General features: G+C 39.6%; 1 long non-coding RNA gene across 1 annotated transcript; it reads right to left on the bottom strand.

The window, feature by feature from the left end:
* Positions 1–1086: 1086 nt before the first annotated feature.
* LOC142828973 (uncharacterized) lies at positions 1087–25648 on the bottom strand. Its single transcript, XR_012903163.1, has 3 exons — positions 25589–25648; positions 14136–14220; positions 1087–1222 (listed from the first exon to the last, which is right to left on the bottom strand). It is a non-coding gene; the product is annotated as an uncharacterized LOC142828973 (long non-coding RNA).
* Between the last annotated feature and the right edge of the window lie 383 nt (positions 25649–26031).

Consider the following 26031-nt stretch of genomic DNA (forward strand, 5'->3'; position numbering starts at 1 on the left):
AAGGACCCACAGAAATGTTTGTGCAGAAGCTAGCACAATAGGATTCTGGCCATTATTGCAATATGAATAAATGAAATAATAACAGAGCATGGAAAAGTATATTCTCTGGCTGGAAAATTGTTTACTAATTAGGACTTCATCCTCAGTCAGTGTAAAAGGCTATATTTCCATTGAGTTTAGTGGAACCATGCACTTATGCACTAGTGGATGATAGGGAGCTTAATGTTTAGAACCGAGGAACAGATCATTTATCATCACCATCATCAACAACCATGGGTTCAATGCCCGTTGATGTCCAATGCCTCCCTCACTATTTCCTTCCATCTTTCCCTGTCCAGTGCGGCGTGACTTTGTTTCTGTAGACTAGCTCCGCACCAATCTACTATATCATCTACTCATTCTCTGTGGGGTCTTCCTTTCCTAATCGGACCATCCATTATGCCGAATACCAAGGTCTTAACTATTCACTTGTTGTTCATTCTGCAGATATGCCTAAATAGCTGTAGCTTCTGTTGTATAACCTTGTGCGGTAGGTTCTCTTTCAGCTGTATCTTCATATATAATTCCTCATTGGTGTCCTTCTGTATCCATCCTATTCTTAGGATCTTTCTATAACAACCCCTCTTGAACACCAATATCTTCTCTTTGAATCTTTCGTTATCACCCATGTCTCACATCTGTACAACATGTATGGATACACACGTTTTCAAGATGCTCAGCTTCATTCCTAAGCTAATCGCTTTACTTTTCCAGATCTTATCCATTGCCTTCAAACTCGCTTTTGCGTTCGCTATTCTAGTCGCTATTTCCTTCTTACAGTCTAGATCATATGTCATGTTGCTCCCCAAATACGTGAACTTCTCTACATTCTCTAGTTCGATACCATCTACACTGATCTTCCTTCCTATTTCCTTATCTCCAAACAGCATTGTCTTTGTTTTATCAATATTCATAATCAGTCTATACTGCTTCTCTTCCTCATTTAGCACCTGCACCATTCTTGCTAACTTCTCTTTATCTTCCTCGATGATAACTATATCATCCGCAAACCTCAGGTTGTTAATTCTTACCCCATGCACTGATATCCCTTCTATCTCCTGCTTGATCTTGTCCATCGCTCTTTTTAGGTGTGTGATAAAGATACTCAGTGATATCGGGTCTCCTTGTCTCGTACCTCAACTTGTTCTAAATTTATGGGATGAAAGAATTGTCCTGACTTTCCCTATAAATGCAAAAAAGAAAAAAATCACTAAGCTTTTCCATGTCCACAATAACCACAACACATGTTCACCCAGACCATTTCTTCTCAAATGCTTGCAGTTTGTTCTCTATGATACAGCATGTGATGCTAGGTTTCTTTCGAGGAAGGCTATTATTTGTAACATATTATCATATTATTCAGCTTTTGCCTGACTACAATTGCAGTAGGTAAGTTTGAAAAATAATGCTATTATAGAGCCATTTGAAAAAATACCTGAAACTTTCTAAGAAAAATCCAATTGTACATGTTGGGGAAAGAAAAAATTATTTTTATACGAGATCTTCTCTGTTTTTTTCTCAGTATCAGCTCTTTGAGAGCTGCTTATAGATTTGGAATGTCAGAAAGAGGTAATGAAACCCCAAACCAAAAGCTAGTCAATAGAAGGTGATTTCTGAAATCCAGACCCAAAACTATATCTGAAGTTTGTGATTCGAGCCCACACATTTGTAAGAGGTCAAATTGGAACCAAAGCCAGTATGAATATTTAAAAATCTAGACCTGGGTTGGAATTTTGCCTCCTGGGTCCATCTCTTGCTCAAGTTGATATATAAATGGCCAATACTGCAAAATACAACTCTGCATGACACAAATGTCTGAGTCAATTTGAATAATGGAAAAGCTTGAATTCTGGACCATTTCAAATTCTGAGCCATCGAGGCTGACTCAAGCTCTGTGGTATTTTTGTAGTGTCTTTATATATGTAATGTTCTTCTGCTTATATTACTTTATTTATTATTATAAATATAATGTCTTGGTTGATTTATTTGTACTAAATATTTAATAACGTGGTTCTGCTCAGAAAAGCAGTTTTTAAAAAAAATGGTAGGGGGGGTGTGTGTTCCAATTTTATTTTCTCTCAATGATTTCTACACTACATTTGCTTAGTTTACATGTAAAACAATGCTCTTGTAACTGCCAGCCTTGCAAACTCAACACAGGTTCTGAGCACTGTTGGGTTCTTTCAGGGTTATTCATCACCTTTTTGTAGTAAAAAATTCTCTAAGACAATTTATGTCCGGAGGCATTGATTATCTTCAAATTCTTCACATATAGATCTTCAAACCATGTTGCCAAAGCAATAGGAAATATACTACATGGAACAATTCTTTATTGGCAGTGGGAAGGACAAGATAACTCAATACTGCAACTGACTGGTTGGGTACACCCTGAACTCTTGCAGAACCCAAATGAAGTTAATGGGACTCTGTGCAGGTACAAATATGTGCCTGAACAGAATCATTTGCAACACTGGGGCCAGCACTGCAGCACTGGGAGTTACCTTGAGACTATGTAAGCTGTTATTTTCATATCTATTCTAAGTTTCTGAGTTAAAAAAATACAATTTTATAAGGAAATGCATGCAAAAATCTATATATTTACAACTGGATTTAGCAGAACAGATTAATTATGCAACCACACTATTTAAGACTTTTAAATACAGTATTTTTATACATAGTAATGAAGATTTTATCATTTCTGTTTTAAAATGAATATGCTAGCTATACAAACATATTGTACTGAATACTATACTCTGAATCTGAACTGCTAAAAAAATACATATTGAGTGACGAACTAATAAGTCTGATGGTGAAGAGAAACAGATACAGTATGCAATTCAGAACACTTACCAAGAACCTCAGACAGCATCAAAATGGAGCAATTTGGAAGTACTTACTCTATTACTGCTGAGAAGGAAAGAAGTGAAAGCCTTTCATTTGAAAGCATTGCTTTCTTCACACAGGAGTAATTTCCATATTTTCTTAACTGAAATTAAGCTCCTTTACATAACCATTTGTCAACTGATTTCATAACATTCAGCTATACGTAATTTATTGATAACAATACTCCTGATAGGCCAAGCAATATTTCATTTACAAATAAGGAAATTCAAAATTCCAACAAGTGGGACAAAAACTAAATATATGAGATCGCCCAGATGACTTCGGTAGCACTGCAATGTGAAAACCTTAAAATTCTCCTCTTGACATTTTCAAAGTGGCACCTAATGTTTCAGTGTCATAAGGTAGGGTAGCTAAAACCTAAACCCACATTTGAAACACTTTGAGATAACTCAGGTGACCAGTGAAGCTTAGGCCTGTTGTAGAAATTATGAGCCTGTCTTCAAGAGAAGAGGTATGATGGTCATGGTCTTTGATGAGATATCATCTTGTGGCCCATTCATAGATGTCTCACTGACACCGGATTGAATCAAAGACCACTGAAATCAGCGAAAGAGCTCACACTGCCTTCATTGGGCCTTTCATCAGGCCCATACAGAGGTATTCAGATTAAATAGAGGAAACTATGGCAGCCATCTCTGACAGAGGAAGGAGAGTGAAAGAAAAATGTAACTCTTTTGATTAAACAAATTATACAAAAACCAGGGATCCCATCTTTGGGGGCAAATGTTGGATGGGAAGGCAGAGCCTGAAGTCAGATGAGCGACAAAGCCACAAATAGTTTTAAAACAATGATGTCTGCTTTACTTGAGCAGCATACTAATTAAGTGATAAATGTGCTAATATAGTTACACCTCTGTATATATATATATATATATATATATATACATACACCTCTTGTAGGAGTAGAGTTGTTAAAAGATATTTTTTCTTCACCAAACCAAAATATATTTAATATGTGGAATGGCACCCTCTTAAATGAACATGCATTGGGAAACAAACCCACTAAAATAAAACGAATGCAGTGTAAGGATCTCTGACTAGAGATTTCTGCTGCTCTTTAAGTATGGAGAAATGGCTTTAAAGTTAAGAAATTTCCTTCACATGTATTTTAAACATAAGAAATGATTTGGCTGATCTTAGTGACATTGTCTTGGGTGTGCTGCAAGCAAAAACGACAGTTTACAAGTTTCCATTGAAGACTGTGTGATGTTAAATACCTTTTTCTTCCATTTCTATTTACTATACATATGTTAAAAGCAAAACTATGGCATATTTCCTTACATATACACATAATACATAATCAAATAACACAAGAACAAATCTACCACCAGCTGCTTCATACCCATGTTGTGCTTTGACTGCTAAGGAAAGCCAAGTTTCGAGCCTGGGTCGAGCCTGACTCAGGCCATAACTTGTGAGTCCTGCTATTCTAACCCTTTCTCTTGATCTGCTTTTCAGCATGTCTTAGAGTACACAGCTCAAAGCAGCAGGGGAGTTTCTTAGCAAAGGGCCACCCACTTGCATATTATTCCTTCCTTGCCTGTGACATGACACAAGAACAAAGTAGATATTAACCGCTACATTAAACCCAGAAGGAAAGTAATCAGTAACCTGTTATTCCCTTAATAAAGGGAAACACATGCAGTGTGAAATCCAGAAGACTAATCAATAGCCCCAGACAATGCAACGTGCCAAACAAATTGCAAATCAATTAGAATCCTTGTTTTCTTTGAAATGGTTCACTATACCTAAAGCAATTACTCGTTCATTAGACCTAATTTAACAGCATGACTGCCCTAGCAACAACTGGCAGCGTCTGGCTATCAAATGGAAGAATGGCAGCTTATTTCTGTCTGTCTGTGAGTCTAGCGCCAATCAAAAAAATTGAATTCCTTTATATTAGACAACTTTCAATGAATGGGTAAAATATTTTCTGCAAGGAATGCATCAAGTCATCCATTTGTTTTTTGGAAGTTTTTTTTGGTAGTGGTGATGGGTGGGTGGGAGTTAAATCAAACAAGAGAATGGATTTAAGTTGTGTGAAGGAACCCAGGATTTCTTTACAACATTGGATACACAGTCATAGCAAGACATGCTCTGAGGATGGGAAGTTTCAGATCTCAAATCCTCTTTGGGATTTTAAATAAAATTAAGTCCTATGTATGTTTGCATCAGTAATACTTTAACTACTACTGGAATGACACACTAAGATTGGTATGGCCCAGCATAGGAGGACACAAATTTGGTCCATAATCCCTTTGAGGGGCACAGAGGGTTTTTAGTGTTTGATCCTTCAGTTGGCACTGGATCAAGCCCTTCATACTCTAGCTACTGTTTTAAGGTAATGTTGTTATCATTTGTTTCCTGCTTTATTCAGTAATATTGTGATTTACATAGCCACATATGCCTTATAAGATTTTTTATGACAATAATAATACTTGGTTTCTATATAGCATTTTCATCAACAGATCTCAAAGCATTTTGCAAAGGAGGTCAGTATCATTATATCTGACATGTTTATTAATACATATTCAATTTTATTGTGTAATTCTCTCATATTCACAAGAGCACTTTTCCTTCCTTTACTGTGTTGTGTCACAGCATTACAATACAAAGGATGTGGCTGGAAGGAGCTCAATTGGCAGGAAGCCACTCCAGTGGGAGTGGGATAGCTGGTGGCTCTGTTGTTCCTTTAACATGGGCTATTTCCAGCTTTTTCAATGAATAAAAAACATATTAATGTGATCTGTCAGTTAAAATAACATATAGGAGTGTTGTACCTTCAGTGTCTGCTATCTTGGGTCCTCCCAGGACTTGAAGAAAATGCCATATTTCCTTCTGAGACGCTGGAAATCTCCTCTTTCCAGTGTCACAAAGCTTTGATTTAAATCTCTGCAGGGTCAAGATACTGAGCCATCAACCTGTCACTGGTACAGAAATGAATGCTGAATACTGCTTATCTTACACTTCAGACCACTGTAATTTTGGTGGGAAAACTCTAAATACGTGGCAAATAAGGAAACCTTTTTCTAGCAGGTTGATTTTTTTTTAATGACTAGTATTTGAAATTCCTGAAGAGTTTGTAATGGTAGACTTTAAATAGGTGACACCTTTCTGCAAAAGGCCTGTATAATTTCACAAGTATATATTTAACTAGAGGATCAGACATTAATTTACTTTTTTATTCGCTGGGGTAATTTCTAGTGCTGGAAGCTTCAGAAGCACCTTCAAAAATAATTTAGAAAGCACTTAAAACTATTTGGGACTATTTTTAGCTCTAAACTGATTTAGTTGCTATGAGTTCAGCTGTGGTTACAGCGAGTCAGGACTTCTAAAAGTGACCGACAATCGTTTCTTTATCTAAGAATATCACAGCTTTACTGTCCAATCTTTCAGGACCTTAGAGAATTGAATCCTGGGTCCTATCAATGTGAGACCTTCTCTTTTCCAAAGGTCTGAAGCACTCATTGCTAGCTATGGATAGAAATGGATAGAAATCCTGCCCTGGTAGTATTTCTCACCTCAGCCTGAGCAAGGGTGAGAATGGAGAATGAGGCAAAATTTCTCTGGCATGCTGGGTTGCTGGTTTGTGGGGGAGAGGGATGGGAAGAGGGCAGAGTTAAGTGCCAATTTGAGGCTGCCCATGTGAGATAAGATGAGGTGTTCATAAGTACATAATAAACTCACATACAGGTATACATTTTACTATGTACTTATCATTTCCATGTTACATACACACAAACTGTTTCAACTTGTGATTAAACTAATCTCCCCACACACCTTTTGCACAAACCCTGAGTAACCTGGACTTCATCTGATGGACCAGTCTCCCGGCCAGAGGCCCAGCTCTGGATTGCAATGCAGCCCTATCTGACCACAATTTCAGCTAGTGGCCACTACTATTATGAATCTTTATTAAAATAGTTTGGGTCACTAGATCCATCTATTAAACTGGATCTTTTGGTGACTCCACAGCCTACTCTTCATCCCATAATACAAATTATTGTTTGACTGCCAGAAAAGAGTAATTCATAAAGTTAGGCAATTAAACATATAGATCATGCTGTTTCATTTTGAGGGTTCCCTCTCTTGCAGTGCCAGACTATGTGTTATTAAAATTCATATTTTGGTCTGTTTTTAGTGCTGATCTAGGCTGTATCTAAAGTTAGTTCTGAGTGGGGATGTAAATGGTTAACCAGTTAACCGGTAAGCCTTGCCCTGAATAAGAAAGGCTTACTGGTTCTGGTTAATGGGTAGGGGCTGGACCAGCTCTCCGTCCACCCTGGGCAGGGGGCTGCTCCAGCCCTGCAGGGTCTACTTCAGCTGGCTGGAGCAGCCCTGGTCCATGGCAGGTTGGCCCGGCCCCCTCGCTGCAGGTTACACACTGGCTCCTGGGATCCGGCTGCACACAGCAAAGCCTTCCCAGGAGCAGAGCTGACAGAACTCCATCCACACTCCACCCCATGCTCCTGAAGCAGATAAGCTTTGTACCTCAGAGCCCGCAGCACATGTAACTGTTGTTACCTGGTTACATTTCTAAATGACTTTTTACATCTCTAGTTCTGAGCAGCTCTGTGGTTTACTTCTTTCTCCATAGCCAGGACATGCAAGTATTTCTATGCTGTGAAATATGGCATGGATTAAAAGTCATTTCAGGATGAAGAAAACTGCTACAGGTTTAGCACCTGAGGCACCATGCAATGGGGAAGATGAATGTGCTTGCAAACCTGTAGCTGGGTCCCATTGCTAAAGGTGCCATGGCCCGTCTAGTAACAAACTCTGAGTGAACCAGCTGTGGCTCTCAGAAACTCCTCAGATGTCTGATTATGTGAGCACGCTTGTGGATTCCTTACCCTTAAATCTGGTGCTAAAACTGCAGAATAGGTGCTACTTTGGTGCCTCAGTACCATAATGCGTGTAAAGGAGAGTGGCACAGAACTAATTTAATATTTGAACCATGTAAGGTGAATGTCCAGCAGGACATAAACATTTGGTAAAGTAACAGATTGCAGTCTGCACATGGAAATCTACACATCATTATTGGCATTTGGAAAAATATGGAATTGGCATTGGTTGTGTGTGTTAGGTGTTTGTTTGCTGTATAGAGTAGGGTAACAAATCTCAAGCTGGCATGGCACCTCAAGCTTTTTCACCTCAATGTTTTAAAGCATATATGCGTTTAATTTTAGCTGAGAACTAATGTACCATCTGCACTACTCTTAAAGAGTGGAACATTGAAATGTCTGTTTTTTGGCAACTGTTTGTCTGACTTTGCTAGATGCACAGTTTACACAGAGAACTTTGTTGCACCATTTAAGTACCATTTCACTTGCTTTAACAGCACAGGACACCCAAGTACACGTGGATGGAAACTGGAGTTGTTTTCCCTTATTACAAGGGAGCGTGAAGTTGATTTTGCACTGAGTATCAGTCTGTGATTTGAGTCTCAGTAATGCGATGTTTTATAGAGATGTGACTATGGCTGGGAAGGGAGGACCAGTGCCCTGCTCTGGGAGGTACTAAGACTGACTGCCATCAGCTCTGCCCCTTCCAGGGCACAGAGCTGGCCTCCTACACCTTGGCCCCGGCCTGCGGTACCTGTTGACCCCAAGTGTGTACTACACTGAGGAATATCTGTGTGGTATAACCTCACAGCAGAACAAGAATCTGGCCCAACAGCCCTGCAACTGAAACATAGTTATATTAATAATGCAAGAGCTAGAAGAAGATCCAGCTCATGCTCTGGCAGTTATATTGGTTCTACCGGAATGATGCAGCAACAGACGGGGCAGCATGGGCTGGCCACCCAAGAATAAAAGCACTCAGGACTCTGATGTCACCATCATTGCCACCTGTGCCCCCACAGCTACATTGTAATTTGTAGTGAGCTGTCTCAAAGCTTGCTCAGGTACACCTAGATGGGCTGCAACTGGGCTTAGTGTAGACACACCCCAGGGAGCAGACATGACAGGCGAACCAGGTTTATTGAATAAAAAAGATAGTCACTTTTCACTTGAACAGTTTCTATATATCCTCACACACTGTCCATTTATCTGTGCTACCTCCAGACTAGTGCCATGACGATCACCCAAACTAGGCAACCATGCTGCTAACTAAACTTGCTACACCACCACTGCTGTACAAATTACCTCCTGCTATGCAACCGTGGCTTACCTGCTACTTCTTTCTGCCACATTCTCCTTTTGCTGCCCTTTGGGCAGTCTTTTAAAAGCTGATTAACTGGCTGGGAGAATGAAGAACCATTTAAACCACCCACCATTTGGAGAGTGTTTGAATTTCTAATATAACTTGGGTTTTTAAAAGTTCAGATCCTTAAAAAGTTTTTAGACCATAGTTTCGTCCATCTTGGCAGATGTCTATACATGTACCTGTCATCCTTTATTAAACACAGACTATTGGTAGCAGACAAAGCTGTACTGTTATTGGATTAAGGTGGTACTCAATTCTCACTAATGATGAGCTGAAAACCTTGCTTTGCCTTGGGGCTAGTTTAGCAAATATTTGTCTTGGAACAGTCATTGCATAACTTCAATTAACTAACCACATTTAATATAGTTCCAACTAAAGGTCCTGATCCTGCAAGATGCTAAGTGCCTTAAATTCCTACTGAGGCTCTTGCCCTATCTTCTGATTGCTTCCTCCAGCCTACCAGCATCACTTCAATCTCATCTGGATTCAGCTTCAGCCAGCCAATTCTCACACTGTGTAAGGCATTCAGTTTGCATGAAGGGGAGGGGGGAAATGGCCAGCGCTGTCAAATAAGTAAAAGGACAGCCTTAACAAGGTAAATACATGTTTGAGGTCTAAATAAAAGCCAAAGGGGGGAAAGGAGGCAAGGAAGGGAAAGGTTCTAATCAGCGGCCATACTAAAAGAACACTTTTGGACTACAAAGGTTTTTAAGTTATTTTGAAATAATTGGCTGAGAGTAAAAATTTCAGCAGACGTAGAGGGAGACTTGCTGCACTGACACAAATGTCAAGGTTCGTTAACTTCAAGGCAGCTTATAGTCAGTTGCCCACTTAAGGCAATGCCCGAATGCCTTTAAGTCTCATGGAGATCTGTGGGAATTAAGGGCACTCAGTAACTCTTAGGAGGTACCCTGCAAGGACTGGAATCATATGCAGATTCACTAAAAGATGGGGGGTGGGAGGTATGTGCACACAAATCCTTATCAGAACAAGGCTTACAACTGAGGTCTCAAATACAGCCAAGATCCACTAATGCAATGGGTGTTTATAAAATAGCATTGCACACACAGTCAAATATTACACTGGGTTTAAAAGAAAAGCATAAAGATGAACTTCTCTTTGAGGCAGGAGCAATTATTTTCTTTCATGATTGGAAAGTTTCGAACATAGTAGGCCTCTGATTCTTCATAGGGGCCCTAAACACTGCTGCAATATAAATAAATGCCACAACAAAACCTTTAGGGCTGTGTCTACACTGGGCCACTTATTCCGAAAAATCAGCCGCTTTTCCGGAATAAGCTGCGAGCTGTCTACACTGGCCCTTGAATTTCCGGAAAAGCAACGATGCTCTACTGTACAAAATCAGCCACTATTCCAGAAAAACTATTCTGCTCCCACTCGGGCATAAGTCCTTATTCCGGAACACTGTTCCGGAAAAGGACCAGCGTAGACAGCCCAGTAGTCTTTTCCGGAAAAAAGTCCCGATCGCAAAAATGGCGATCGGGGCTCTTTTCCGGAAAAGCGCGTCTACATTGGCCACAGACGCTTTTCCGGAAAAAGGGCTTTTCCGGAAAAGCAGCCTGCCAATGTAGACGCTCCTTTTCCGGAAAAACTGAAAACGGAATAGTATTCCGTTTTAAGCATTCTGGAAATTCATGCCAGTGTAGACACAGCCTAGATGTTTGCAAATGAACTGAGCTGTAATTCAGACTATAGTTCTTAAAAAACAGAATATGTTTTAGAACCACAGATAAATAAAAGCTTGTGGGAACAGTCTAACATAACTGTTTTAAAAATGCCTTTGTGTTTGAATTTGTATCAGTAAACAAATCTACTGGCTTTTACTGAAGTTTACACGCGAGTGTTTGTGTGTGAGAGGGAGAGAGAGAGCAAGAGAGAGCGGGAAAGAGAACTTGTGTGCGTGAAAGAGATGTCTATTAGTAAGGGCCCTTAATTCAACTGGCAAACTTGCAGGTACAATTTTTCACAGCTAAATTTCCTGTGAGCAAAACACCCAAATTTGTACATGCATAACTACCTTATCTCATTTTACTCAAAAAATGCAATTTGTACACCTAAGTCTGATATTTTGAGTGTGCAAATACACTTGTGAATGCACAATTATGTATGAAGAAACTTACACAAACAACAATGGCCCTGTAGTTTAGGAGACACTTTTGAAACTATTTACAAGAGAGTTGATTTCAAACATTTGGATTTTATGCAATTACTGCATTTCCTTACAGCAGTAACTTTACAATAACAGTGCTACAGTCAGTCAGAAAAATTCAGACAATGATCCAAGACAGTTATTAGAGAATGAACTCATTCTTTTGAAGATTGGCCTATGCATTGAAAGAAAAGAAGAAGTTCAGTTTGAGCTTTTGGTGAAAATTCATAACCAAAGAGGCAGCACAATTTGGGTTTTTATGAGGACGGTAGCAATGAGATTGTAATTGTATTAAAGTATTCATTCTCATTGGGAAATTGCCCACATCTTCTTCCAGATTTATAGCCTCTACTTTTGCAAAGAGAAGTACAATTACCTAGAAAACTATCAGTAATGGGCAGAGATCCTTTCCAATTAAAAACAAATAGATTGTGATTCTGCTCACATTGTCACACTCATTATTTAATATACATGACTAATAGTATTTATGGAAACTATTAACATATTTTATATGGTTCATCAAGGCAAAAGACATGTAAAAAATTATAAGTGAGATTTTCTATATGCAATGTACTTCCCTTTATTATGGCCCATAGCTCAAAGGCTTGATTACTGTTAATGCACAGATAAAAGCTACAACAAAACGGTGACCAAACAACTGGAGACTATAAAGTATGCACTCCTCTTTTGTTTGCTGCTATACAAAAAGTGAATAGACAAGCCCTTTTACAAACTTGCAGAGGACCGACTTTTTCCATACCCCACCCCCTTTCCTGGGAATAAGCCATTTTAATTATTGAAGTTTTTTTGTTTAATCTTCCACTGACAATTAATATGAATATTTTATCCAACACTGATGAATGCTTAACTAATACAGTTCTTCATACAAATGCAAACTTCCTTTTTACTGGCCTCTGGTGACTATGCATCTAATGCCAGAGTGGCATCATTCAGCTCCAGTTGCTATAGCATTTTCAAGAACCTCTCTGTTCTTGTCATAAATTATCTTTAAGTGAAAAAAGCTCAAAGGAGGTCTGCAGCAAACTGTATCAAATAATGAATTTGTAAGCTGTGGTAGAAAACACTTATCTTACTTATACTCTTCTACCATCGATTGTTTAGTGACCTTTCTTTGGGATACAGATGAGCATAACCCTGAAAAATGTTTGTGCTGGCTTTCTTTTGCTGGCAGCCTACAGGCTGCATGATCTAATAAATATTGGCAGGGCCAAATGAAATAATATAGAAGAGCTTCTCTTCTTTAAAGTCCATAGACCAAGAGACTCTTGTCACTTGTTAATATCTCCATCAAACACTGAAGTGTTAACATATGTGATACGACCACGCAATCAAGTAAGGACCGATTTGTTGACTAATTAAACCAACACAACAAGCTCTTTAGCACCTACAAGTGACAAGTTTAGAGCAGGCAAGTGGAAACTCTCAATTGAGTCCCTTTTTATGAGACTATCATGCCAAATTCAATTCTGACTGAGTAGTATTTGAATGTACTTGACTTCCACTATGTGCTGACATGCTTACAATAATTCATCATGTGTGACAATAGCCCAATATTAGAGATTTATGATATATACAAAACAGTTACAAATGAAATGTAGCCCTAACATGTGTCTGCTTTACTTATCTACAGCCTATTGATATTATAATTAATGGTCAATTACTTGGGGATAGAGAATAGAAAATAGTCATTACCAGTTTCAGTCATCATCTGTTTTTGGCAAATTCTGGAAGTAAATGAAACCATTTTCATAGTGTTTGGCGGTTGCTAGAAAGTAAACTGTTGCTCATTAGAAAAAAACAACCACAAGAGATGGTTCAATATCTATTCTACAGACAAGAATGATTTAAGGAATAGTATTTAAGAGTAGCAGTATGCATATATGAGCTTTTCTGAGAAGAAAATAGCCTAGAACTTTGGATCAATATTTTATGACTAACACACATACCGCTAAAATATTTGTCTTACATTTTAAAACCCTTTTCAGGAAAAGAAAAAAAAAAAAAAAAGGAAGTGAGCACTAACTGCTGAGCTTCATGTAGTATGCAAGGCTACGTCTAGACTGGCAAGGTTTTGCGCAAAAGCAAGTGCTTTTGCGCAAAATTTTTCCGCCTGTCTACACTGGCCGCGAGTATTTGCGCAAGAACACTGACTTTGTACTGTACAAAATCAGTGGTTCTTGCACAAATATTCCGACGCCCCTGCTAAGGGATAAGCCCTCTTGCACAAGTATTCTTGCGCAAGAGAGCCAGTGTAGAAAGCCACGTTAATTTCTTGCGCAAGAAAGCCCGATGGATAAAATGGCCATCGGAGCTTTCTTGCGCAAGAGAGCGTCTACACTGGCACGGATGCTTTTGCGCAAAAGCAATTTTTTTTGCTCAAAGTATTTGCGCAAAATCATGCCAGTCTAGATGCAACCCAAGAGTCTCTTTTATAAAAAATTAAGAATGTCAGCAATTTAAACTATTAGTGGACAAAGGGATTCTGTCAACATGTTTAATATTAAGCATGCAAGTAGCTCCATACAAGTCAGTGGGACGACTAGTCATATGTTTAAAATTAAACATATGCAAACATGTTCACAAGATCAGGGGCCTAATGTATAGTCCACAGCAATATTAGTCACAAAAGAGCCAGTCTGCCTCTCTCCAATATATAGGGCAGTCACTGAAGCTGTTGATTTGGCAGAAGAAGATAAATAGGATTAGGCCAAGGAAAATGGAAACTCAGAATGAACAGGAAGGTGAACAAATAATATTCCCATTTTACAGATTAATATACTCAATTACTGACCTGATGAGGAGAGAACCTTCTTGGCATATAATGATGTTGAAGTAGATGGGTGATGTGGAGCATATAGGCTTGGACGCTAGTATCTCTTTGCAAAGAAAAAGAAAAGAAAAAGAAACTATAGATGTAGTTACAGTAAATTACATTCACATTAATTTCATTCATTAATGTTTGCATAGTTCTTGGAAAACTCTGAATGAAAAACAGTGGAATAATTATTCTCTCAGAATAAGCCTGTTTCTTGGAAACCACCAACAGCTAAAAAAGAGTTCTTGTTAACTTCAGACTAATAATTATAATTATTTCATTTATATTTTAGTGTTAAGATTCCATTATGATCCACAAATTAATATGAATTTTTAGACTTTTTAAGCACTTGCCATTTTTGTTATTAGAGAAACTTACAGGCTTTTAAATAAATCAAACTAAACATTTCAAATTTTATACATACCATATATAAATAAATACTCATAATTAATCAAATATATCAGAATGAATTGCCAAGATTTCATATATAATGACATGGAAATCTGTACCTTCTACTTCACAAGCACAAACATATATCTGCAAAAGAATGAAGCACAGATACTTCTCAAACTAATACCAGTGTCAATCAGGAGTAATAATGTAATTTTAGTTACACACACACACACGCTAAACATGCTTTCCATTCCACTAATATCTCAGGAAGTTGATGAAAAGCATCTACTAAAGTTAAACATTTTTAAAACAGCAAGTCAGATAACTTGCATCTAAAGGTATGTCTACACTACCCCGCTAGTTCGAACTAGCGAGGGTAATGTAGTCATCCGCACTTGCAAATGAAGCCCGGGATTTGAATTTCCCGGGCTTCATTTGCATGAAGCCAGCCGACGCCATTTTTAAATGCCGGCTAATTCGGACTCCGTGCCGCGCGGCTACCCGCGGCACGGACTAGCTAGTTCGGATTAGGCTTCCTAATCCGAACTAGCTGTACACCTCGTGGAAGCCTAATCCAAACTAGCTGTACACCTCATGGAAGCCTAATCCAAACTAGCTAGTCTGTGCCGTGTGTAGCCGCGCGGCACCCAGTCCGAACTAGCCGGATTTAAAAATGGCGCCGGCCGGCTTCATGCAAATGAAGCCCGGGAAATTCAAATCCCGGGCTTCATTTGCAAGTGCGGATGACTACATTACCCCTGCTAGTTCGAACTAGTGGGGTAGTGTAGACATACCTTAATAGACTTAAAAGAGTGGGCTGAGGAGTTCACTGAACTGTTAATATTGATTTCCACTATGTCTTAGAATTTGTGAAAATTCCAGAAGATAGAATAAAGTTACCATTGTGCCAAGTTTTAAAAGGGGTTAATGAAATGTTTCAGGTAAGTATATATCTGTTCATTTGACATTGACAGCCCATTAAATTTATCTGATATTTTTCTTTGATGAAATTATAGGTTTGGTTGATAAAGATAATAGTGTTGATGTAATACACTTACATTTCTATAAGGTGTTTGACTTGTAATCTCATGACATTTTTCTTAAAAAATTATAACAATACAAAATTTACATGACACACTAAATGGATTAAAACTGACTAACTGATGGGGTTTCAAAATGTAACTATACAGGCAGTCCCCGGGTTACGTACAAGATAGGGACTGTAGGTTTGTTCTTATGTTGAATCTGTATGTAAGTCGGAACTGGCATCCAGATTCAGCCGCTGCTGAAACTGACCGCCAGTTCTGACTTACATACAGATTCAACTTAAGAACTCCAAGTCCCCAAGTCAGCTGCTGCTGAAACTGATCAGCGGCTGATTCCAGGAAGCCCGGGGCGGAGCAACCGTGTCTCGGGCTTCCTGTAGTCAGCGCTGGTCAGTTTCAGCAGCGGCTGACTTGGGGACGCCTGGGACAGAGCAGCTGGGGTGCTACTGGGTTGCTCCAGTAGCGCTGCTCCTCGGTGCTACTGGACCAACCCAGCAGCACCCCAGCTGCTCTGCCACAGGCATCCTGATTCAGCCGCTGATGAAACTGACCAGCAGCGGCTGAATCAGGACGCCTGGGGCAGAGCAGCTGGGGTGCTGCCGGGTTGGTCCAGTAGTGCCGAGAGCGGTGCTGCGGGACCAACCGACAGCGCCCCAGCTGCTCTGCCCCAGGGTCCACAACAAAAGCCTGGTCTGCTGGGGGGGGGGCACACTAGCTGCACCCCCTTCTCCCCCAGCAGACCAGGGACAGGGGAGCAAAGCCGCAGCGGCGGGGTGCCGCGCCTCTGAGGCTTTGTTCTGGCGCGGGACCCGCCGCGGCTGCGGCTTTGCTCCCGGTGTCCCTGGTCTGCTGGAGATGGTCCCCAGCAGACCAGGGGCACCGGGAGGAAAGCCGCAGCTGCAGCGGGGTCCCGCGCTTCTGAGGCTTTGCCAGAGCATAGGACATGCCAATGGTCCCAATTTAAGTGTGGTTGCATATATATGCAATATATATACAAATATATGCAGATAGCTTCTTTCACACTGATGGGTATGAATACAAAGATTAAGGCAAGACTACACAACACACAGGCCCCATTTAAGTCAGTTCTGCTGTTATTAAAAAAATGCAATATTTACCTGATTTCTACCCATATGACAGCACTTTTAATAAGCAATGACAGTCCAGGAAATTAACGACTAAAATACATATCAACAGAAGACCATTATATTGACTAATTTTTTGTTTTGGCTCCCACCCGCAAGGTGCAAACAGGCTACAGGCCGCATATGGCCCACGGGCCGCGTGTTGAGTAGCCCGGCTTTATAGTGATAGGCTCAAGTCAGCGAAAGGCAACAACAGTTAGTAAGTGGGCCACATGAATGGCCCTCTATCTCAGTGGGCCACATGCAGCCTGTGCACCCACCTCTCTGTCCCCCTCCCTCCACATCCCCTTACACACTGGGACACTGGAACCCTGTACTTACCTGCTCCTTCCCTGCCTTCCCAGTACTTTTGGAGTACCACAAATCCATTCCAGAGCTGAAATGCCATGAACACCCGATTCACAGAATTCCAGCTGTGGGAGGGCGGGAGAGGAGTAGGGTTGCCAGACAGTTTCAACAAAAATACTGGACACACTTAACATTGCATCATAATCTTCATTACATCTTATTTAGAAAATACTGGACATTTATATTTTCTCATTTTGTTTCCCGAACAGAAAACTCAAATACTGGACTGTCCAGTTCAAAACTGAACACCTGGCAAACCTAGAGAGGAGCAGAGACAAAGCAGGAATCTGCAGATTCATGGCACTCCAAAAGTTCTAAGAGAGCAAGGGAGAAGCAAGGAAGTGCTTGGCTCCAGTGTGTGAGAAGCATATGGGGGAGGAGGGAAATCTGGGGGTTCACAGGCTGCAGGCAGAACGTCAGTGGGCCACATGTGGCCCACAGACCAGAAGTTACCCACCACTCAAAGGGTTTGATCAATTTAGTTTAACAAAGAGAAGGATGGGGGTGGCTTTATTTTACTGTCCTGAAGTATCTATAGGGGGAATACATGTTTGATTATTCACTCTTCAATCTAGCTGAGAAATATATAATACAACCCAGTGGCTGGAAGCTGAGGCTAGATAAATTCATACTGGAAATCAGGAGTAAGTTTTTAACAATAAGAGCAATTAACCATTGGAACATTTTATCAAGAAGAGTGGTGGATTCTCCATCACTGGCAATTTATAAATCAAGAGTATTTGGTTTTAGATATCATCTAGGAATTAGTTTGGTGAAGTTCTATGGCTTGTGTTCTACAAGAGGTCGACAAGATGGGCTTAAAGTGCAGCAGGGGAGGTTTAGATTGGACATTAGGAAAAAATTCCTAACTGTCAGGGTGGTCAAATATTGGAATAAATTTCCAAGGGAGGTGGTAGAATCTCCCTCTCTGGAGATATTTAAGAACAGGTTAGATAGACATCTGTCAGGGATTGTGTAGACGGAGCTTGGTCCTGCCTTGAGGGCGGGGGGCTGGACTCGATGACCTCTTGAGGTCCCTTCCAGTCCTATTATTCTATGATAAGATGATCACAAGGGTCCCTCTGGCTTTGGAATCTCTGAATGTATGCCATACATGTGTCTTTTAACTGCAGATTTTATATACAAATTGGATTAAATATTAGTAAAACCTAAACAGCACAAGGCCTAAAATAAAGTTACTATCACATTAGTTATTTTAAAGGAGAAGAGATTCTATATATGTTCAACTGAGATTTGCCTACAAAGCAATTAATATAATTTCAGCAGAAGAATTGTGCCGTATTTAATGTGTCATATAAAGCCATTGAAATGAAACTGAATTGATTAAATTTAAATGGAAGAATCACATCTGGGCCAGATTTATTTCTGGTCTAGTTCTTGTAGTTATAATTTTAGTTATACTGAGGATGAATATGGCCCTTGATAGCCTGGTTTCTCATGCACTTTCACTGCTGCTGAATTAGCTGAATTAAAATCTTTTCAAATGTGAAATAACATACAAATCACAAATTCAACTAAAGAAAGTGGGCATATAAAGTGGAAATGTCATCATCAACATATACTATTATCAATATTGATACTGTAGTTCTCATGAAAACAGTTTTATATGGATCTAAAAGGAATGATAGGCACTGTACTAACAGCACTTAAAATCAGTCAAGTTAATTTTAAATTTATTTTTTCTTTTGTTTTTTGAGGGGAGGGGAGAGGAAGGTGTGGGGCAGGATTCTAACTGAATTATCTGGGTCAGATTTTCAACCCTATTCTTTAAGGATTAGTTATTAAGAGATATTAGAAGTCAATTGTAGTTGCAGATGCTCAGAATTCCTCAGGATCAGGAACTTAATTTGCTCCCACAAGTTAGCCCATGCAAAACCCAGCATTTCTGTAGCTGTTAAACAGTTTGTATGAATAGTTAAACATCTAACTACTTGTCTGCATAAGCAAATGCAGACTTACATTTACAAAAATCTGACACCACTTTGTAAATGTGGCTCTCAATGGAGTTTATTATTTCATTTAAACTTGACTTGTTTTTAATATGAAAATGTTTTTCAATTCCCTCAACCAAACATATCTGAAAAAAAATCTAATTGATATCTCTCTCCTGTTAGCTGAGAAAGAATGAAATACTTTATGGATGTATTATTCTCTCACTGTTTCCATCAGCCTGGTTTTGGAATAAAACTGTTGCATGGGAATATAATTATTTACAGACTTCAGAGGGGAAATCCCAGAAACATCTAAAGAAACTGAAGAAATTAGGGAAAAATCCACACCATTTTTAAAAACTAAATCTCTCCAACATTTCTCACATAATGGTGAGCTAAATTAGCATCTCCAATGGAACGGAATGGAAAGATCTCCAAGGGTACGTCTACCCAGAAGCATTATTTCAGAATAAAAGACTTTATTCCGAAATAACAAAGAACATGTCTATACTACAAGCTTTTATTTCAAAAGAATGGTGAGCTGTAGGATTTCTTACTCCAACTCATGGTAACCCTAATTTCACGAGGAGTAAGGGAAGTCAAAGGAAGAGTGTTATTCTCTCAACTTCTTCCTATGTAGACAGCACCTAAAGTTGAGTTAAGCTATTTCGACATAAGCGACGCAATTAACGTAGCTGAAGTTGTGTAGCTTAATTTGACACTATAGCTGAAGTTGTGTAGCTTAATTTGACACTATACCTGCTGTGTAGACACATCCCAAGAAAGAGACTTAAAAAGAATTAAGTGTGCTATTTTTGTTGTGAACTGAAAATATCTATTTCTTCTTGGCGGCATCTAGACTGGCAAGTTTTTCCGCAAAAGCAACTGCTTTTGCGGAAAAACTTGCCAGCTGTCTACACTGGCCGCTTGAATTTCCACAAGAACACTGACGATCTCATGTAAGATTGTCAGTGTTCTTGCAGAAATGCTATGCTTCTCCCGTTTGGGCAAAAGCCCTCTTGCACAAATGCTTTTGCGCAAGAGGGCCAGTGTAGACAATGTGGTATTGTTTTGCGCAAAAAAGCCCCGATCGCGAAAATGGCGATCGGGGCTTTCTTGCGCAAAACCGCGTCTAGATTGGCACGGATGCTTTTCTTCAAAAAGTGCTTTTGTGGAAAAGTGTCTGTGCCAATCTAGACACTCTTTTCCGCAAATGCTTTTAATGGAAAAACTTTTCGGTTAAAAACATTTGCGGAAAATCATGCCAGTCTAGACGTAGCCCTTCTGTTTAGTCTCTTTCTTTCAAACTAATCAACTGTATCAGTATTGGTATCTTTTGTTATGATTTTCATTTCAAAATCTAATGAGGGACTAATAAATTTAGCAAGTTTATTGCCAACTTTTGACTCTCCTGGACATGTTTTCCTTATGGAATACATGAGAAATATTTTGTTGTTATTTAATGATTATCCCAAGCAAAACCAGATGAGAGTACATATGGATTCTACCCTTTTAATTCAAGATTTATCTAGAATTTTGCATTTACAGAGAGATTTTCACATTCTTAAACCATCAGTCCATGGACCTGTCCCATCAAGTAACAGAGAAACATACACATATGACTATGATTCAAAAGGCATATTTATGTCCAGAATTTTGCAGGTACAGTACACAATTCTAATCTCACTTCATCAGAAGTAATTCTATTGAAGCGATGTCAGTGTAAAAGCTTGTGTGACATCAGAATCAGACATTATATTTTAGCCCTGCCCCACTCTTCAAAACATTAGACTATCAGCTTTACTTATTCACTATTTTAAAATGCTTAAAATATTGAGTGCACTGGACTTTTCACTCTTCTAAACATGTAGGCTGTCTAGACTGCATCCCTTTTCCGTAAAAGGGATGCAAATTAGATACATCGCAATTGCAAATGAAGCGGGGATTTAAATCCCCCCTGCTTCATTTGCATAAACATGGCTGCCGCTTTTTTCCAGCTCGGGGCTTTGATGGAAAAAAGCGCCAGTCTAGACGGGGATCTTTCAGAAAATAAAGCCTTTTCCGAAAGATTCTTTATTCCTTTTTTTAAGAGGAATAAGGGATCTTTCGGAAAAGGCTTTATTTTCCGAAAGATCCCCGCCTAGACTGGCGCTTTTTTCCGGCAAAGCCCCGAGCCGGAAAAAAGCGGCAGCCATGTTTATGCAAATGAAGCGGGGGGGATTTAAATCCCCGCTTCATTTGCAATTGCAATGTATCTAATTTGCATCCCTTTTACGGAAAAGGGATGCAGTCTAGACACAGCCGTAGTGTAGTCTACCAGCAGAGTTTCTTTGTTCTAATCTCACATTAGTTTTACGTTTGTCAGAGGGTTAGCTGGGTTAGTCTGTATCTGTAAAAACAACAAGGAGTCCCGTGGCACCTTAAAGCCTAAAAGGTGCCAGAGGACTCCTTGCTGCTTTTACACTGTGTAACTCCATTAATTTCAATTAAATTACTCCTGGAATACCACTATAAGGCAAGTCCTGGACTGAACTGAACACCAGTAACTACTGATTTCTAATTCTAGTTCTCAAATTAAATTCCAGGTTGGCTTTACGGAAGTCTCAATCAGTTTCCCCATATGTAAAAGAGGAGAAACAATATTAATTAATTCATTGGCGTGTAACAAGGAATGAGCACACAGGATCACTACACCAACTTCAAAAGCTTTCAGGTTTCTCCTTCTGGAACAGCCTGCAGGCTCAGATACCACAAAACTTACATGGTCAACTTCTTTTCTCATTGTGAACTGAAGTCAATGGGAATGTCACTAAACATAAGCAAGTGAATATTAACAAGAAACAAAATTCATTAATTTAATAGAATTATCAAGTTATATAACACAACAAATTACCACCCACATTCATTATTATAGGCTTTATTCTACACCATCTTTCTCTCTCCCCAGCCTTCTGTTTATTACCTTGACATGTATCATCTCTGAACTTGGATCTCCATAGAATAGCTGGCCAGACTGGGACATAGGTTCAGGTCAGGGGAAGGGAAAAGTTAAGATACATAAAACAGGACTCCTGTTTTTTGTTTCAGCTGCACCAGACTAACATGGCTACATTTCTACCACTATTCTTAAGATACATACATGGCAACTCAGAAAGGCATACACATAATTTGGTGGTTCTATTTAATTTGTTTTTTGTTTTGTGTAAATTATTAACTCGAGTTTTGTTAACACTGTCTGGCTTTAATGGATCTATGCCTAGGTACATGGGTCCTACGCAAAGCAGCTTCCAGGATCGTACTTGCAAAGTTTAATCTTCTGCACTGTGCGTAGCTCCACTGAAGTCATAGAGGCTAAATGGAACAATAGGGAAGTGAAACCCTGACACTACTTAAGTCAATGACAGAACTTACATTAACTTCAGTGGGTCCTAGATTTTATTCTGTGAGTAGTCCTACTTAGGGTCACTGGGCCAAACCATAAGTCAATATAGCTCCACTGATTTTAGTGATGCCATGCCACTTTACACACTGTGTGTGTCTAGACTGGGAAGATTTTGCACAAAAGCAAAAGCAACTGCTTTTGCACAAAAACTTGCCAGCTGTCTACACTGGCCGCTTGAATTTGTGCAAAAGCACTGACTTTGTAATATACAAAATCAGTGCTTCTTGCACAAATACTTTTATGCTCCCGCTCAGGGATAAGCCCTCTTGTGCAAGAATACTTGCGCAAGAGGGCCTGTGTAGACAGGAACCTTAATTTTTTGCGCAAGAAAGCCAGATGGCTAAAATGGCCATCGGAGCTTTCTTGCACAAAAGCACATCTAGATTGGCACGGATGCTTTTGCGCAAAAGCACTTTTTGCGCAAAAGCATCCTTGCCAATCTAGATGCTCTTTTGCGGAAATACTTTTAATGGAAAAACTTTTTTGTTAAAAATATTTCCGCAAAATCATGCCAGTCTAGACATAGCCACTGTGGCTATGTCTAGACTGCAGGCTTCTTTCAGAAGAAGCTTTTCCAGAAGAGATCTTCCGGAAAAACTTTTTTTGAAAGAAAGCGTTTACACAGCAAAAGTGCAATGAAAAAGCGATGTGCTTTTTCAAAATATAGTGTCCACATTGATTGGACACTATCTTGCATTTCAGTTGTGATTATCATGACCAGAGTGGCCACCATGGCACCTGTTCTTTTTCCTGGAGGCCTCTTCTTTCGAAAAAACACATCCACACACGCATTTTTCCAAAAAAGTTTTTTCGGAAAAAGGCTTCTTCCTCATAGAAAGAGGTTTACGGCTGTTGGGAAAAACCCTCCATTCTTTCAACTTTCTGTCAAAAGAACGCAATAGCAATGTGGACGTAAGTGTAATTTTTCTGGGAAAATGGTCGTTTTTCGAGAAAAACTCTGCAGTGTAGACATACCCTGTGAGTATAATACTGTATCGAACCTAAGGTACAAGGGCAACTAGCCCATTTTGCTGCCCATGCCCAGAGGGACACTTCCATTTTTAGCACACTAGTTCATGCATGTATCTCTATCTGAACTGGAAATTACATCTCTAGCTTGAAGTGTAGACATTCCCAAAGAGAATGTTTGTCTTTCCTTGTTTTCATGAAGCACTTAGCACAATTTGAGTGCTCACAAATAACACATAGCACTAATTTTGTAATTAATTTTTATTATCAATCATAATGAGGTTTTGTGTTGCAGGGGGTTACTTTGATTTAACAGAAACTTCAATCTTTACACAAGATACAAATTCAATAGTCAATCCTTTTTAAGTATAGCAGATCTTGAGCTTATTGACACCTCCACCTAAAATTCTTCTCCCCTGGACTCTTGGAGTGAAATATTATGTATGTCACAAGTGAAAATGAGCAAGGTATCGCCTTGCAGTTTCTCATTACAAAACTGTCACACACTTCAATAGCATTGGCAGTTTCTGTTTAGCCGTGGCCAATCATTTGAACAGCAGGGATGTTACAGCTCAGATCTGAGGAGTATTAGCACAACTGCATGAAAAAATGTCCCTGACATTTCCCATCTGTAGACAGTGCTACAGAAGTCCATGAAGTTGAGAAACTAAGTTAGGGCTCAGCCCTACAAAGGAACGAACACTCTGGCCTCAGTATAGAAAAGTGCCTAAAGCCGGGGGATGGAACTTGAGGTGCTGAGGCTGTTTCCACACCTCCTGGTTAAAGTGTTTTCCATCAAATATGGGGTCACAATTTGGTTCAAAGACTCTCAGAACCTCCAATACAGAAATTGTTCCAGTAGCCCTGAGCACATCCGTCTAAGACCCTTATGTGGCCCCCACTGCATCTGGGCACTTCATCATAGTTTAATGTATGTATTTAGCCTCACAACCAGTACTTTTGTGTCCATTTTACATATGGGGAACTGAGGTACAGAAACACAGAGGTACATTTACTCTTCACACTGGGGGTGTGATTCCCAAGTTTGAGTGCCATATGATCAAGTTCCTGCGCTTAAACTAGAGTATAGCTATAGACCTGTGCGGGACTAGCTGCCCCAAGAACATAAGAAAGGCTATATTGGGTCAGACCAAAGGTCCATCTAGCCCAGTATCCTGTCTGCCAACAGTGGCCAATACCAGATGCCCCAGAGGGAGGGATCACAACAGGTAATCGTCACGTAATCCTTCCACTGTCATCCACCTCCAGAGAAACAAAGGCCTAGGGACACTATTCCTACCCATCCTGGCTAACAGCCATTGATGGACCTCACCTCCATGAATTTATCTAGCCCTTTTTTGAACCCTATTAACCTACCATTGCATGGGTATGCACTTATGGTAGTTAGCCCCTCCCACCATCATGGCTACACACATTCCCCTATGCTAGGGGTAGGCATCCTAACCACCAAGCCAGTCTTCCTCTCCAAGTAGTCCTTTTTATATCAAAGAGACTACTCACATGCTTAAAGTTATTCAGGCAGTAGAACCGGGGAATGGAGGTTAACTCTGAAATATTTGTAACTGTACAAAATATTATGGATGTTCTTTCAAAAGTTTACAACTAAACATTTACTTAAAACACCTTTGAAACTACTATACAGAAGAAAAATTCTACTTTTAACTATTTGTATTTAAATGAAACAAGCACAGAAACAGTTTCCTTACCTTGTCAAATCTTTTTTTTTAAACTTCCCTTTATATTTTTTAGTAGTTTACCCTTACCACAAAACTGCGCTATTCAAGGGTTTGGACTTTTGTTTGTTTGGTGGTTTGCTTCTCCCCCCCCCCCCCCCCCTTTTTCTTTTAGGTCTCTGCTGCTGCCTGATTGTGTACTTCTGGTACTAAATTAGGTCTTTGGCTGACTGGTCAGTTTTTAACTCTGAGGTTCTTCTGTATGCTAAAATGCTTTGCTGGATTATGGCAAGAACCTTACAGGATCAAGACCTTAATCCCTAAAGCATATATGAAAAACCAGCACAGACTACATGCATCTTTATAAAATTAGTAGGAGCATTGCTATTAGCACAGGTCTACAATGCAAACTATGCCCATAAGCCAGCAAAGTTACTCACCTACAGGAATGTTTGCAGGATCATTGCTTAAATGTTGCCTTTCTGATAATGCTGTCCAAAGAAAACAAAAAGTAAAATGTACTGTTTTTCTGGAAGTCACCCATGTTTAGCAGAGAATTACACAATAAACTGAAATGACAGCAGGCAATATGCACTTTTTGGCAAGAGGTCATGGAAGCACACCAATACAGTTCCTCCATCTGGAAAGTGATCCTATGATCATTTTTGGTATTTTGAGACTCAGTCCAAACCCTTGTGGAAGAAGGACATCTGGGGGAAAGAACTACACTGAGTTACATGCCTGAAAGTATGGCCTAAAGATGTAAAGTAAAATAGAAAGAAAAAAAGATGTTTCTAGGCATTTTAAAAAAAATCAGGAAGAAAAAGAATATAAAGATCAAGACAGACCCAACACACAACTCCGGTTGAACTGTCATTCTCTA

This window comes from Pelodiscus sinensis, chromosome 4, assembly GCF_049634645.1.
Source record: "Pelodiscus sinensis isolate JC-2024 chromosome 4, ASM4963464v1, whole genome shotgun sequence".
NCBI classification, from domain to species: Eukaryota; Metazoa; Chordata; order Testudines; family Trionychidae; genus Pelodiscus; species Pelodiscus sinensis.